Source organism: Chiloscyllium plagiosum, unplaced genomic scaffold, assembly GCF_037043375.1.
Source record: "Chiloscyllium plagiosum isolate Xiang-an unplaced genomic scaffold, Cpla_swu_hap1 HiC_scaffold_20, whole genome shotgun sequence".
Lineage (NCBI taxonomy): Eukaryota > Metazoa > Chordata > Chondrichthyes > Orectolobiformes > Hemiscylliidae > Chiloscyllium > Chiloscyllium plagiosum.
In genome coordinates, this window is record NW_028270158.1 from 62786982 (window position 1) to 62803567 (window position 16586).

Consider the following 16586-nt stretch of genomic DNA (forward strand, 5'->3'; position numbering starts at 1 on the left):
CTTTCCTCATCAGATAACCCACTCAGAATCCCTACAGTGTGGAGGCAGGCCATTCAGTCTATTGAGTCCATACTGATCCTCTGAACAGCCTCCCATCCAGACCAACCCCATCCCCGTAACCCTGCATTCCCCATGGCTAATCCACTTAGCCTGCACATCTTTGGACTGTGGGAGGTAACAAGCAGGCATGTGGAGAATATACAAACTTCACACAGTCAGTCATCCGAGGGCAGAATTGAACCCAGGTCTCTGGCACTGTGAGGCAGCAGTGGCTAACCACTGAGCCACCGTGCCACCCCGTTAACATGAATATTCTTGATTGATATGGATCAGGAACTTTGATTATTGGCAATCATTTTGTGCAATTTAACTTATTTTTTACGAACTCAAATCGAATACAGTTCAATGTTCCAGGTGTCAATCCCATAGACCTTCTCTGAATCACCTCCAATGCATCAGCATTCTTCCTGAAATGAGGAGAGCAAAACTGAACACGATGTGGTCTCACCAATTGCTTGTATAAATGAAGCATAAGCTTCTCACATTTCTGTTTAATTCCTCTCATAACAAAGGCTCGCATTCCATTAGCAACCTGAGTTACTTGTTGTACCTGCACACTAACTTTGTGTGACCTAGACACAAGAACATCTAAATCTCTTTGCATTCCTAAATCTACAGTCTTTCTCCATTTAAGTAATACTCTGTCTTTTTTTATTCTTCCTGCCAAAGTGAACAACTTTGCATTTTCACACATTATACTCCATCTGCTAGGTTATTGTCCACTGACTCAACCCACCTATTCGGTTACTGCTGAGTTTGCACAAGTCTGTGAAAAGAAACAAGGAGCTGAATCTTAGCCAAAATAAAATAATGTGCGGGACCCAATGAAGTCTCTCACCAAATGTTACCAAACTTGCCACACTAATTGCTGTGGCTGCCACTATAGCATCTATTAAGGCCAATTCCTGTCCTGTCTTACCATGCGCTGTTCCCAGATGAAGTTGCCACTTGGCGGATATCTCCCTGAAAGCCAAAAGATCAGTCCCATTTCATCTTTGAGGACAAATAGCTGGAAAGTTGCCAATATCTGCACTATTTCACCTCAGCCATTGGCAGGAAATTAAAACTGATGGTACATGGGGGTCATGGCTGACAGTTATGTAAGTAGTTAGTTTTGTTTTTCACTGTTTATTGTGGTCGGCCCTCTCTCTGTGCCTTGCACCATCACTCCCAGGGCAGCAATGAGACACTAATGGGTTTGGGGTCTATTGTGATATCAGCAAAACCCATGCATTATGTGTATGTGAACTTGGAGCAGTGAAATGTGTACATGGCATCAGCTCACATTGGGACCTTTTGGCCTCATCGCATTCATCTTCACCTCATGTTGGGCTGCGCATGCAGGATGTATATCTCAGGGAGTCTCCCAGCAGTCTCAGTGACAGGGAGATGGAACCAATACTGCAGCACGGCTAGAGTAAGCTCCCTGTGTGCCCATGTTGACAACGGGTCATGGGTTGGAGGAGAGTGTATTCCCTGGTGAAGGCCCAGTGGCTGGTTGCCAATGTGGAACCCTTACCCAAAAGTCAGCTCCCTTACCCCCACCCATTGCAAGTGCATTCACAGCCACTCGGTTCACTATTGCCCATATTCCAATGTGCCTCATGACAGTCTGTGGCTCTTCTCCACGGGTTTTACACCTCACCTGAGAGACCCTCAACATCATCCTCTCCTAATGCTAACCCTCAGCAACATCATAGAATAACAAAATCAAACACTACAGAAAGGGCCCTTTGGCTCATTGAATCTGTACGAACACTACTACCTAAATTAGTCCCACTTTCCATCATTCACCCCCCAGCCTAGAATGTCATGACATTTCAAGTGCTCATGCAAGTATTTTTTGAAGGTTGTGAGGTTCCCTGCCTCAACTATGTCCCAGGTAGTGCATTCCAGATTCCCATCACGTCTGGGTGAAACATATTTTCCTCAAATCCTCACTAAACCTCTTGCCTATCACCTTAAAAGTGTGCCCACTTTTTTATTGGCACATCTATTCACCCTGTCCATGTCACTTATAATCTTATACACCTCTATCAGGCTCCCCCCTCAAGCTTCTCTGCTCCAAAGAAAACAACCAGAGCTTTCCCAGCCTCTCTTCATCGCTGAGATGCTCCATCCCAGCCAACATCCTGGTGCATCTCCTCTACACCTGCTCCAATACAATCACATTCTTCCCCCATATTGGTGACCAGAACTGCATGCAATACTCCAGGTGTGGCCTAACAAATGTTCTGCATAGCGCTGCATAACTTCCCTGCTGTTATAATCTGTGCCACAATTAATAAAAGCAAGCGTCCCATCATCTGAAAGCACAGTGCTAATTTCCGCTCCTGACTGCTCCACTGTTGCTAAATTTTTTGAAGATAAAGCCACCAACATCCAGTGCTGGCTGAACAGAAATTACCTCCAGTGAAACCACTGGGGAGACTGAGGCTAATGTTGTGGGTCCATGCCTCCAACCCCATTCCCAGTTACTGGCCCCATTCTTCTCCATGGCAACCATCTGTCAACCATCATGGCAGACTGTTTAAAATGATGGTGTCACCTTTGTCCTCTCCAATAACAAACTCCCATTCATATGTGCACATCATCAGTGAGGATGCCTATTTGCACTTCCATAATATTTCCTGACATTCTCCCTCTCGCATCATCTATTGAAACCATTATTAAACCTTCATTGCCCCATGCTTGACTATTTGAATCGACTCCTAACTGTTCTCCCAAGTTTACACACCATTCATTTCAGATCAATCTGAATCTGAAAGATGTTGTGAAACTTGAAAGGGTTCAGAAAAGATTTACAAGGATGTTGCCAGGGTTGGAGGATTTGAGCTATAGGGAGAGGCTGAACAGGCTGGGGCTGTTTTCCCTGGAGCGTCGGAGGCTGAGGGGTGACCTTATAGAGGTTTACAAAATCATGCAGGACATGGATAGGATAAATAGACAAAATCTTTTCCCTGGGATGGGGGTGTCCAGACCAAGACGGCATAGGTTTAGGGTGAGAATGATGAACGAATTATTTATTGTCACATATATCAAGGGAGATACAGTGAAAAATGTTCAGTTGCCGACTAGATATTCCAACCCAATCTAGTCCCATCTGCCAGCACCCGGACCATATCCCTCCAAACCCTTCCTATTCATATACCCATCCAAATGCCTCTTAAATAGTCCCCATCACTTCCTCTGGCAGCTCATTCCATCCACGTACCACCCTCTCCGTGAAATTGTTGCCCCTTATTTATCTTTTATATCTTTCCACTCTCACCCTAAACCTATGCCCTCTTGGTCTGGACACCCCCACCCCAGGAAAAAGATTTTGTCTATTTACCCTAACCATGCCCTGCATGATTTTGTAAACCTTTATAAGGTCACCCCTCACCTCCGACGCTCCAGGGAAAATAGCCCCAGCCTGTTCAGCCTCTCCCTATAGCTCAAATCCTCCAACTCTGGCAACATCCTTGTAAATATTTTCTGAACCCTTTCAAATTTCACAACATCTTTCCGATAGGAAGGAGACCAGAATTGCATGCAATATTCCAACAGTGGCCTAACCAATGTCCTGTACAGCTGCAACATGACCTCCCAACTCCTGTACTCAATACTCTGACCAATAAAGGAAAGCATACCAAACGCCTTCTTCACTATCCTATCTACCTGTGACTCCACTTTCAAGGAGCTATGAACCTGCACACAAAGGTCTCTTTGTTCAGCAACACTCCCTAGGACCTTACCATTAAGTGTATGGCCTGCTAAGATTTGCTTTCGCAAAATACAGCACCTCGCATTTATCTGAATTAAACACCATCTGCCACTTCTCAGCTCATTGGCTCATCTGGTCAAGATACCAGTCACGACTCCTCAGAAGTTCTGACATTTGCTGGGAGATTCCCTGAGATATACACTCCTGCACGCACAGCCCAACTGAAGCAGTCCGTGTTCAAATGCAACAAGATCTGAACGATATCCAGACTTGGGCTGACAAGTGGCAAATAATATTTGTACAACACAAAATCCAATCAATCAGTGATTATCTCCAAAAAGTGACAATCTAACCTCCTTGACATCGAAAGGCATTACTGTCATTGAATCATACACTGTCAACATCATGGGGGTTACCATTGACCAGGAACTGAACTGGACTCATCATATAAATACAGTGGATGGAATACTCCCCACCTGCCTGAATAAACACAGCTCCACAACAGCCAGTCAGCGACACCCACGTCCCAAGACTGAATAAAGAAAAACAAGTTGTTTTGATTTCTCTTTGTAAGGGCTGACATAGTTTGGTACGTGGCAGATATCAATTTGTGGTTTGCATTCAGCTCCAGGTCCTTTTTCCTTTCAGCCCAAAAGGTGGAGATAGCTGGAAAGCTTCACGTCAACCCTTCGCCAGAAATTTAATTTTTAAAAATTTGTTCTTTCACAGGATGTGAGTGTTGCTGGCAAGGCTAGCATTCATTGCCTGGCCCGAAGTTATCTTCACCTGAGTGTCCCCCTTAGATGTGTCAGAAGGCAGTTAAGGTTAACCACATTGCGGTGGGTCTGGAGTCACGTGTAGGCCAGACCAGATAAAGGATGGCCAATTTCCTTCCCTAAAGGGGAGGAGTGAACCAGGTGTTAGCTTCATGGCCCACCATCTGATTCACTTCGTGGTTTTATGTATGTTAGCTTGCATAACACATAGTGCAAGAGAGTCAGGGTCTTGTTGAAATATAGAAGCATAGAAAATAGGAGCAGGAGTAGGCCATTCAGCCCTTTGAGACTGCTTCACTATTCAATATGATCACAACTGATCAGTGCCCTGACCTGTTCCCACTCTCTCATCATATTCGTTAAGCCCATCAACCCAAAGAAAAATATCTAACCCATTGAAAGAGAAGTTGACATGGATGTTTAGAATTTTATTAACATAACTAACATGAGTATAGTATTAATGTAGTTTAGAGTGTGTTGGTCGGCATAGATATGGTGGACCAAAGGGCCTGTTTCTATGCTGTATGACTCTATGACTCAATGTCTGTAACAATATTAACTACTTTCATGGCGACAAAACCATAATGATACATTGTTGTTTATTGTTCAAATGCAACAAGATCTGGACAATATCCAGACTTGGGTTGACAAGTGATAATTAACACTTGTGCCTCACCAAATCCAAGTAATGACCATCTCCAATAGGAGACAGTCTAACCTAATAGACTCAGTGTTATTTCGCCATTCGGAAAGCAAATTTCCAACCTAGGTGACCCCTTTGTTAGTTTGTCTATCCAATTGCAACAGCAGTAACTGCAATCCCAATTCCTCATTCACCAACTGTCCTTCCCCTCAACTTCCCTCTGTCGTTGTCTGATCTGCCACAATGCGAATTTAAAAGCCACCTCAAAATACTCATCACTAACCAAACCGATAACTAATTACTACATACTGAGCACACAGGTCAGCTCATTGCCCTGAGCGCCTGTGTTCTGGGTTTCTTAGCTTGTCCTAGTCATGGAGTCTGAGAGGTCTACAGCACAGAAAAATTCCCTTCGGCCCTTGAATGTGCCAGTCAAAAACAACCCCCAATTATTTTAATCTCATTTTCCAGCATTTGGCCCATAGCCTTGTATGCCTTGGCATTGCAAGTCCACATCTAAATAGTTCTTCAGTGTTATGAGGGTTTCTGCCTCTCCCATCCTTAAAGGCAGTGAATTCCAGATTCCCACCACCCTCTGGATGAAAAATCTTTTCCTCACGTCTCCTCTAAACCTTCTATCCCTTACCTTAAAGCTATGTTCCCTGGTCATTGGTCCCTCCACCAAGGGGAAATGTTCCTTCCTGTCTACCCTGTGCATGTCCCTCATGATGTTATACATCTCAAATCACTCCCCCGCTCAATCTCTTCTGCTCTGAGGAAAATGACCCCAGTCTGTCCAATGAGTGTTCCTGTACTGTGTAACCCTGTGACTGTGGCCTGGGGCCAAGGGTTATGGAGGAGAAAGCAGGATTAGGCTATTGAGTTGGACGATCAGCCATGATGGTGCTGAATGGCGGAGCAGGTTCGAAGGGCTGAATGGCCTCCTCCTGCTCCTATCTTCTATGTTTTTATGTGGCAGGTGGGAGAGACTGCAGATGGCTCTTTAAGGCTGACTTCAAGCAGCTTGTTGTGTCAGACTGCACCACCTCAGCATGGCAGCAGCAGTCTCAAAGAGCTGGCATGTGGCTGCTGTGGTTCTGGGGTGGGGTGGGGGCAGTGGGCAGTGATAGGTGGATAAGTACCTGTCTTCCTAAGAAGAGAGAATGGGTCCTTGCCCTGGGGAGTTGCCAGTCCCCTGTGGCAGTACCTTGGTGATTTCAGTGACCTGTTGGAGGACCGGACTGAAACGTGACCTTGGTCTTGAGCTACCCTTGGCAGAACTCAAACGTTGGGCTCCGGTTTCCAACGTCGCACAAGCAGCAGTGGCATCAGCCATGCACCACTCCAGGATAATTACATGCACAAGCGTGTGAATGGATTTGGTCATGACTCAATAGTGGAAAACAAGCACCAGGAATGTTGGATAAACTCAGCAGATTTAGCAGTATCTAGGAAGACAAAAACAGACTACTCCAACCCTTGGGTACCATGGTAGCCCACAAACCACTACGACAGCTACTAACAAGTATTAAGGATCCCATACCCACAATTGACAGGATCAACATTCTTTACAAAATACAACATAAAGACTGCCAAAAGCACTATATACGGCAAACAGGAAGTAAATTAGCCATGAGGTGCACAAGCACCAACTAGCCACCAAGAGACATGACCAGTTATCACTTGTGCCCATACACACGGGCAACGAAGGACACCAATTTAACTGGGACAATGTAATCATCTTAGGTCAAGCCAAACAGAGACATGCACAGAAATTCCTGGAAGACTGGCACTCAACCCAGAACTCCCATAACAAATATGTAGAGTGGGACCCCCATACTGACCGTTAAGAAGCAGAACCAACAACAGAACCGGAAACGACACTACTCACCCCAGCAGGCCCAGACACTTGAACAGCAAGTGGGACAGAACACCAATGCTTCATCAGAGGCACACTGATGATGTTACCGAGTATGGCGATGAAATGTTGGTGAACAAACCTACCAGCTCAGCAAGCAAGTCAATAACTGTATTCACAACCTGAACTACATATCTTCTCAAATACACTGAAGAGAGAAACTCTTTACATTTCATGTCCGGTGTGTCTCTTCTTCCAGGGTTCTGAAGAAGAATCATATCAGTCTCAAAATATTAACTCCGTCTCTCTCTCTCTCTCTCTCTTCCCCCCCCCCAGATATTGTCAGAGTTTCTCCACTGCTCTCTGTGCTCGTCTCAGATTTCCAGCAACCATGGTATTTTTTTTCCTTTATTCCTCACTGGAAAGGATGGGCTCCAAACTCTGTACACTGTGAATGAAATAACAAAAAAGCACGTGGACCAGAAATCAAGAGCGGCTAGCACCAATTAAAAAAGGTCTAGCCTGGAGCTTAAAGGGAATATAAGAACTCCAGATACTGGAAATGTCTGGCAACATCTGTGGAGAAAAATCAGAGATGACATTTCGTGGATGGCTTGGTGGCTCAGTGGCAAACACTGCTGCCTCACAGCACCAGGTACCTGGATTCAATTCTTGCCTCAGGTGAATGTCTGTGTGGAGTTTGCACATTCTCCCCATTTCTGCGCAGGTTTCTTCCCACAGTCCAAAGATGTGCCGGTTAGGTGAATTGGCCATGCTAAATTGCCCACATTGTTAGGTGCATTAGTCAGGGGTAAATATAGGGTAGGGGAATGGGTCAGGGTGGGTTACTCTTCAGAGGGTCAGTGTGGACGTGTTGGGCCAAATGGCCTGTTTCCATATTGTAGGGAATCTAATCAACACAGTCCTGTACCAGGTTGATGCTCCTTGACTTTGACTGCAGGCAGCTTTCCCAATGCACCAAATGTTTAGGTGATACAAATCCCTCAGCATTCTCCAACAGCCCCATCGAAGAGATCCACAGAACACACACATATGGCCTCAGCCTCTGGCAAACTGGAACTTGCACTATCCTTGCCCCTTCAATGGTTTCAGCCCTGATGTCACTGGCTTCAGGACGATTTAAATCCTGCTGCTCCTAAATTGTGTGCTATGTTGCCCTGCAAGGAGCGGTAAGTAGTATGGGGGTGAGGCAGTCAGTAAACGAATCGCTGGCTTGGTGATGAGGTGTGGATGAGAAAGATGCACCAATGGAAAGTCTGTGAGGCTGCGACGGAAATTATGAATAGCAGGCATGGGGTTGATTGTTGCAGCGATAGGGATGCGATGAACTTGTGAGCCTTCGAGGCCTGTGGTGCATTTGGTGAAATCTTAACATTGACAGATGCATTCAGTGGCCTTGACTACTCATGCGCTGTCAGCACCATGGCCAGGTCCTTGGGCCGAGATCTGCACAACCACTTGAAGATACAGGGGTCCACCAAGATCACCAGCACAGTATCTGAAAACCCTGGGAACTGTATTCAATGCTGCTCACATCAGCTTGATTTCCTGAATGACTTCCCTCAGCCATAATCCACCTTCCTTTTAAAGGCCCTGAGTTCTCAAGAGGGGTCACTGAAGTCGAAATGTTATCTCTGATTTTTCTCCACAAATGCTGCCAAACTTTTCCAGCAATTTCTGTTTCTGATTTCCAGTATCTGCAGTTCTTATATTCCCTTTAAAGGTCCAAGCTAGACCTTTTCAAATTGGTGGTAGCCACTCATGATTTCTGGTCCCCCTGTTTTTTTTAAAAATTCATTCACGGTGATAAGGGCATCGCTATCTAGACCAACATTTATTGCCCATCCCTAATTAATCAGAGAGCAGTTAAGACTCAACCACCGCTGTGGGCTTGGAGTCACGTGTAGGCCATGCCAGGTAAGGTTGGCAGTGTCCTTCCCTAAGGGACATTAGTGAACCAGATAGTTTTTCTCCAACAATTGGTAATGTATGCAGCGTCATCATTAGGCTCTTGATTCCAGATTTTTATTGAACTCAAATTTGTCCATCTGCCATTGGCAGGATTTGAATCTGGGTACCCAGAACATTACCTCGGTCTCTGGATTAATAATCCAGCGGCAATATCACTTTGCCATTGTTTCCCCTGTGATAAGCACAGACAATGAATGATGTTATCAGCATTAAGGTAACGCTGGAGTGTTTATACTGAGTCGACAGCAGAATGTTAACTTGCTGTCTGCCTAGCAATTGGTAGGCATGGGCTAATTGTCCCTTGAAATCACTGTAACGTTTCCATGGGGAGACTTATCAAATTTAGCCCTCCTTGTGGTCCTAATTTCACTCTTGATGGGTCTAGCATGCACTTGTCCTGGATTCCGTCACCCAAGGAAATTGTATCTCCATATCAACAATTTCAAAATCCCTTATCACTTCCAAGACTTCTTTATGCTTTTGAAACTCACGGGATTACAAACCAGGTTCCTGTAACTTTACCATTTAGCCCCTATAACTTCTGTGTTATACCCTTACCAGAGCCGATATATCCTTCTTTAATGGGTGCTGAGCGGGAAATTAAATGCATCGATCAAGGCTCCATTTTGAAGTATAAGTTTTGGCTACCTAGCTATTTCCTGATTTGGAAATGCAGGTTGTTGGACTGGGATGTACAAAGTTAAAAATCACACCACATCAGGTTATAGTCCAACAGGTTTAATTAGAAGCACTAGCTTTCGGAGCGCTGCTCCTTCATCCACAACCACCTCATGAAGGAAAGCTAGTACTTCCAATTAAACCTATTGGACTATAACCTGGTGTTGTGTGATCTTTAACTATTTCCTGGTTGGATTATATCCCACTAAACTGGGCAGGGAACAATTATAATAGTCAGTATCTTACATTCTGATCATCTTTGGTTAGCAGAATAATATATTTGGATCTTTCATTTTTTTAAGTTGCTTTTTTGATGCATCCCTGAGCTTTTCTAAGCCTAACAATGGCAACTGGTGATATTAGCTGGCAAATATTCAAAGCGTTATGAATGTGCATCCTTTCCCTGCCAGAGAAAGCTTTTTTCTTTTAACAATTCCCTTTAAATTGTGATGATATGATGTCACAGATTTGCATTAAAACTAATATCACGAACAGTCATCCCTATGCTTTAGATCAAAAATGAACCACTTAGAGTCGTGTATGTTATAAAATGACAACAGTTTTTCATTTCAGGAATTGACACAGCACCTTTCTCAGAGGATTGCTACTGATATGTCCTTGACCTGATGATGGTTGTGCCAAGAATTGATATACTTTGGATCAAAGGCAATCTAGTCAGCTTCACATGTCAACATTTCTCATGTTTGAGAATACATTATCTCCTCTGATAATCTCATTTTATTCCTCATCAAATTATAGTTTTTACTCCTTCACCTGTAAGTCACTCTCCAGATTTGAGGTTTGAATAACAATTAATGTAGATAAGGCTGCTCACTGATCAAGGTTGCATAGCTTCATCTGAAAGGAAGATCTTAATGAGAATCTTGCACTCCTGAGAAGGGCACAGTAAGGTCAGTGATACATCAAAATCACCAAAAGGGTACAATCCTCAGCTTTAAATGCACTGGTGGATTTTATTATGGACCAAATAATCATTAAATTCCTGGACATATTTATCCTATAAAACAATCATGAATATTCACTATGAATGAGGGTGAAGCACAGGGAGGTAGAAATTTGGACTTGACCTCTCAGTTTTTGACCTTCTTCTCTGAGGTGGCAGATATAAAACACGTGGTCATTGTAAGCCGGAAGTGTGCTGAACACCAACTGGTAAAGGAGAAACTTCAGAGAGCAAATGGGTGCTTTACCCTTTGGAAATGTAAATAAAGGGAATGGTGTTTGTTTGAGGAGCCAACACCCATTGCATTCAGGGAAACCAGACCTCCAAGTGTCCAAGTGATGGATTTTAAAGTAATTACAACAAGCAAGGTACGGTTTTAAAATATACTTAACTAAAAATGGAGACAAGTGAGCCAGAATTATTACTTCCAATCACACATCCAAAGAATAGAGACTATTCTTAGTCAATGCTTTGTCAGCTAATGCTGTTGCTCCTCTCTGGGCACCATCTGCAGCATTGCTCATCTCTTTCTTATCTGTTGGGTCACTCCCATTCCTATTTGATCCAATTACAGTCACCCCCACTCCCAGTCATCTCCATTCCCAGTTGCCCAATCTTAATCATACCTTATATTTGCACCATAGAATCATAGAATCCCTATAGTGTGGAAACAGGCCCTTTAGCCCAACAAGTCAACACTGATCCTCTGAAGAGTAAGCCACCCAAACCCTGTCCCCATTACTCTACATTTACCCCTGACTAATGCACCTAATCTGCACATCCCTGAACACTATGGACAATTTAGCATGGCCAACCCTAACCTGCACATCTTTGGATTGTGGTAGGAAATCGGAATACCTGGAGGAAACCATGCAGACACGGGGAGAATGTGCAAAGTCCACACAGACAGTTGCCTCAGGGTGGAATCGAACCGGAGTCCCTGGTACTGTGAGGCAGCAGTGCTAACCACTGAGCCTCCGTGCCACCCCAATTCCCAGTCCTTCTCCTTTCCCAGTCATCTCTATTCCCAGTTGCTCCATTCCCGGTCATATCTCATTTTTAAGGTCCAACCCAATTCCCAGTCAACCTCATTCCCAGTGGATTCTATTTCTAGACATTTATAGTCACCCACATTTCAAGGCATCCCATTCTCAGTTTTCCCCATTCCCAGTCATCCTTCTTCCCATTTGTCCATATTCTCAATCATCCTCATTCCTCGTCAACCCCATTTACAGTCACCCACATTGCAGGGCACCCTTTTCCCAGTTGCCCCCTTTCCCAATCCCCCACATTCCCAGTCATCTCCATTCCCAGTTGGCTCAATTCCTGGTTGACCTGCTTCCTTGTTTCGTTGCTGGTAGTGTGGAATCCTCCCCTCTGTGGCAATGAGTCCCTCACCAGTAAAGCACATCAACTAATGTCTGCACTTGACCTGCTCCACATGCAGCTTACGGGTCAGTGTATAATCACATAGAAGCTATGCTACTGAAGACTGAGCCATTATACAAATGCATAATCCCATGAGCAATTCCTGTTTAAACCATTGTTTCCAAAAATCAAGTCAGTATCCTCTCAAGAGACAGAGAATAACATTGCGCCATTTTCATAATGATTTCCTGTGACAATAGTGAACTGATGCACTTCTGAAAATTTGTTTTGCACTTTGAGTCTTTATTTCCAGTCGCCAGTACATTTCATGAAGACAGCTCCCTTTGTTTAAGTGAGTACAAGTGCAGTTATATTAATGAAAGTTAACATGGATCCGCCTGTTACTGCGTTTTTAAATATGAGGTGCTAAATAAAAGGCAGGTGACAAGAGTTCAGCAATGAAGTGTATATTTTAATTTAAATGTCAATTGTTTTCTAGGTGTAAAATAAAAATAAAAGTTGTACTCAGCATAAAATCAGAAAACTCCCCCAGGGACCAATCAAGATATTGCACTCAGAGCCATCCTCTGTGTTGAGCCTGCTTAGTTTCATTGTTTCAAAGGTACCCAGTTATACCTAACATCAAACATAGGACGGTAAAGGCCCTTACCTGTCACTAACTTTGTTTTGATTCTGTTTGGATTTCTCTTGCATAAGCAGACATTTCCAAAGCCCGGTATTTTGTAGTTACTGAGTGCAGGATCATCCTGGCCCAGACATGTCAAGGACAGCAAGTGATGGATCAGGAGCCGGGAGGTGATGGAATTACAGAACTCTTACAGTGCAGATGCTGGCCATTCAACCCATACAGCCCACACTGACCCTCTCAAAGCATCCCACCCAGAACCAACCCTCTAGCCTGTACCTATGTTTCCTGTGACTAATCCACCTAATCTGCACATCTTTGGACTGTGGGAGGAAACCGGAACATCCGGAAGAAACTCATGCGGCCCCGGGTGAATGTGCAAACTCCATGCAGATAGTCATCCGAGGCTGGAATCAAACCTGGTCCCCGACATTGTGAGGCAGCAGTGCTAACCACTGAGCCACCGTGTTGCCATGTTTATTGGGAAAGAAAGGCTTCCAGGAAGTAACTTCCCTTCCAGTAGGAAAACAGCACTGCCCAAGTCAACACCAGCTCCCTGCTGGGCAATTCAATTCACTGGGAGCTCCAAAACCATACAGTCATGGTTTTGGAGGCCAACATTGACTGGGTGTTATGCCTGCATTCCGTTGTTGGGAGGGCAGATGCTGTGAAATGCCAGGAGAGTGCTACCAGTTCTGTGGCTAGTTATCCATTGTCCTCTTTCACCACTGTCTTCATCAGAGCTTTTGTTAAGGCAGTAAGGCCTGGCAGGACAGACAGTGCCAGTCCATGCTGAGACACTGCTGCCAGGGCTATCACTGCTTAACGGCACTCACTATGGCCATCTGAATGTCTTCAAAAAAAAAGTTTGGCAGTCCCCTAACTCCCAACTTGTAGCTACTGGAATGTCCCTCCATGGAAGCACAAGGATAAGAAAATAAGCCCAGAAAACTGGGTAATAGTGAGCTATCAAATGGATTACTCAGAATGATTTCAAATAGCTATTAGATATGAATGTTGTTGAGTTATTTGCTAAATGGGTTTGTATTTGGAATGAGGGTGAAAATCCATTCTTGGAGACATTAAGGGCATTGGCAAGGATAGCTGGACTGTTGTTCTGCTGTGGATCTGAGGAACGGATCAGGTGAAGTGTTACTAATGAACAGGAGCTGTGCTGGTGGTTGATGCTGTTCATCAGAGCCCTGCTCTGGTTCACTTCCTGCTACCATCACAATGGCCACTTTGAGGACCGTGCAGCAAGGCACCAGAAATCTGAAGACGTACTTAAGGCTATATTACAAAGCTCTTCTTGAAACTGCAAGCAGCGCACGGGGCTACACAAACACACGGGCCTGCTTGATGACATTCCTGGTTTTCGGATGAGTCTCTGCGTAGACCAGCTCCAGCTCCCTGACCCAACTTCAGTTGGGACATTCCTTACATTAGTAAGTTAGATATTGTTACTAAGACTGTCGGGAGATGTGAGGATATTGGTCTTCAGTTTGCCAGATCTGAAGATGCCTTTGCCCCACCCAAATCCTCCTCACATCATCAGACTGGCTGGAACTTAATGCCACCTCTGACGTTAACCTTCTCAGAACCCTTAACTGATAGAACAGATACTCCCAGATGTTAACCAGCAGCTTCTGTTCACAAATTAGTGATAAAGTGCACATAAGTATAAGCTATAAGTGCACATAAGCACAGCAGCCTATAAGGAGGACTGCTGCCTGTTAATGCCACAAGTTGCTGTTATAATTCTGGAGTGTGATAACTCGAGCTTCTTGTTTTAAGTGTTCAAAATAATGCGGGTGGGGGTCATGCACTTTCTGCCCTTAGGTGAGTTGCTTTTCAATATTGATGATGTGGAAGTGCTGGTGTTGGACTGGGGTGCACAAAGTTAATAAAAAAATCACACAACACCAGGTTATAGTCCAACAGGTTTATTTGGAATCACTAGCTTGAAGGGGGGGGGGGGGGGGCGGGGAGAGGGGCGCTGGAAGGCTCCTTCATCAGCTGGTGAAGACCTGGTGAAGACCACCTGATGAAGAAGCAGGGTTTTGAATGCTAGTGATTCCAAATAAACCTGTTGGACTTTAACCTGGCGTTGTGTGATTTTTAACTTTAAATGTTGAAGCCATTGCTTCTCACATTTTGTGAACACCACTGTATCAAGTGAGTGAAGATTCCCAAAGGAACACCACACAATTATAGAATATCATTTCAAGTTAAATCATCCAATGGTGACCATTTGGGTATACAGCAATTCCACTAAACCATGGTAATCCCATGCTTGAGACAGGATGGGGTAATTTTGAATTGAACAGCAATGTGATATCGATTCAGCTGTCTGTTGTACGTCACTCTGGATTTTAGTTTTGACAGCAGCTGAATGGGGAAATCTATAACAGTTTACTGCATTGATGTTGCTCATTTTAGAATGACATCCAGAATTAAAATTCACCCTATCGAGTCTGCCTTTACATCTACAGAATAATAACCGGTCTTACAGTGTTCTGACTATAGATTCAAAACTCATTGAGAAATACAACAGCAAGAGAGTTTGAGGTGACCTTTTGTACTTGTGAAATCCACTCCCTGCTCCCATTGTCTCGACCGTTGAAAGATTCATTCATCTTCTACATAGAAGTAAAGATACTTAAAGGCTGAAGGTTAATCCGTTTTGTTTTTTCAACTGGTGTTGGTTCCTGCCCCCTCCCCCACCACATTTCACTCCATTGGACCAGATCAAACTTTTTAGTAATTCTATTCATAGATGTTCATATGTTGTCCAGAGATTACACAATGAGATTGCACTCCTACCAATGTAACTGTCTGTAACACTCTAATACAGAAAAGAACATTGATAAACAGGATGTATTTGATGTGCAGGTATTGCTGTTCGGAAGCTGAAGTTTACAGTTCCCAATAATGTTCACACAGCGACAGTTCTGTGACAGAACTACTGTCAGTTGAACGTGCTCTGAGTTGAACACTTCTGTCTGGACCCTTTTATTGATCACTATTTAATATATATCTTGATTCCACAATAAGAAAGAAATTGTTTGGACTGGGATGCTGTGAGAGAATTGTGGCTTGTTATGTTATTTCACCTGACTATGGTCATTTCGAACTCTTCCACATTGTCTATCTGGAAGGCTACCAAACAGAGGAGATTCATAGTTTTACATCTTCAAATCAATTTAAGGCTATATATTTTCCTGAAACACAATGTGACTAATTTTCATGTTATTCCAGTACTAATACTGTGTAGAACAGTAACACAGTCTAACTTAGCCCTTGATCTAACCCATCTATTCATTTTTAAACAGTGCAGGTGTGTCAACCTCTTGGAAACGCTTTGGATATTGAAATGCTGCTCGTCGAAAACACACTACAGGTTATCACACACAAATCAGCTCTTTTTTTTAGAAAAAAGATTAAATCACGGGAAAACAAGCAAGCGACTCACCTCAGAAATGCTGTTTTCTCTTTCTCTCTCTCCCTTGCTCCGCAATTTATGTTCTATCGTGCGATGTGCTCAGTGGATTTTCACTTCGATCTCCCCATCCGAAAATGAAAACAATTAAATTTTGTGTAAGGTATTTATTGTCTGAGAGTTGGGCCCCGGGGCTGCTGTGATCGAGCTGAGCTTCCCCTTTTCCCTAAATGGTATAGTCATGTGCTTTGTGCCTGGAAGCTATTTCTCTTTCAGCCACAAAACCTTTACAAATACAGCATTCACTCGTTTGATGTAGTTATTAGCACACGGCATGGTCACACTTTTCTCATTTTGTTTGGAAAGCCAACGTCAAACTTGTATGGGAATGCGAACTTCTTTCATTTTCACAATGCAACGGAGCTAAAGACAGTGGACTCTCTCTCAATTGGCAGA

The 16586-nt window shown here is 43.9% G+C and overlaps 1 protein-coding gene across 1 annotated transcript in view; it reads right to left on the reverse strand.

Annotated features, from left to right (window-relative positions):
* The window catches only part of prr35 (proline rich 35), a 56512-nt gene extending 40231 nt beyond the window's left edge, over nt 1–16281 (reverse strand). Inside the window, exon 1 of the mRNA XM_043711054.2 lies at nt 16164–16281. The gene's annotated coding sequence lies outside the window, so the exon portion shown is untranslated. The remainder of the gene's footprint in view (nt 1–16163) is intronic.
* Between the last annotated feature and the right edge of the window lie 305 nt (nt 16282–16586).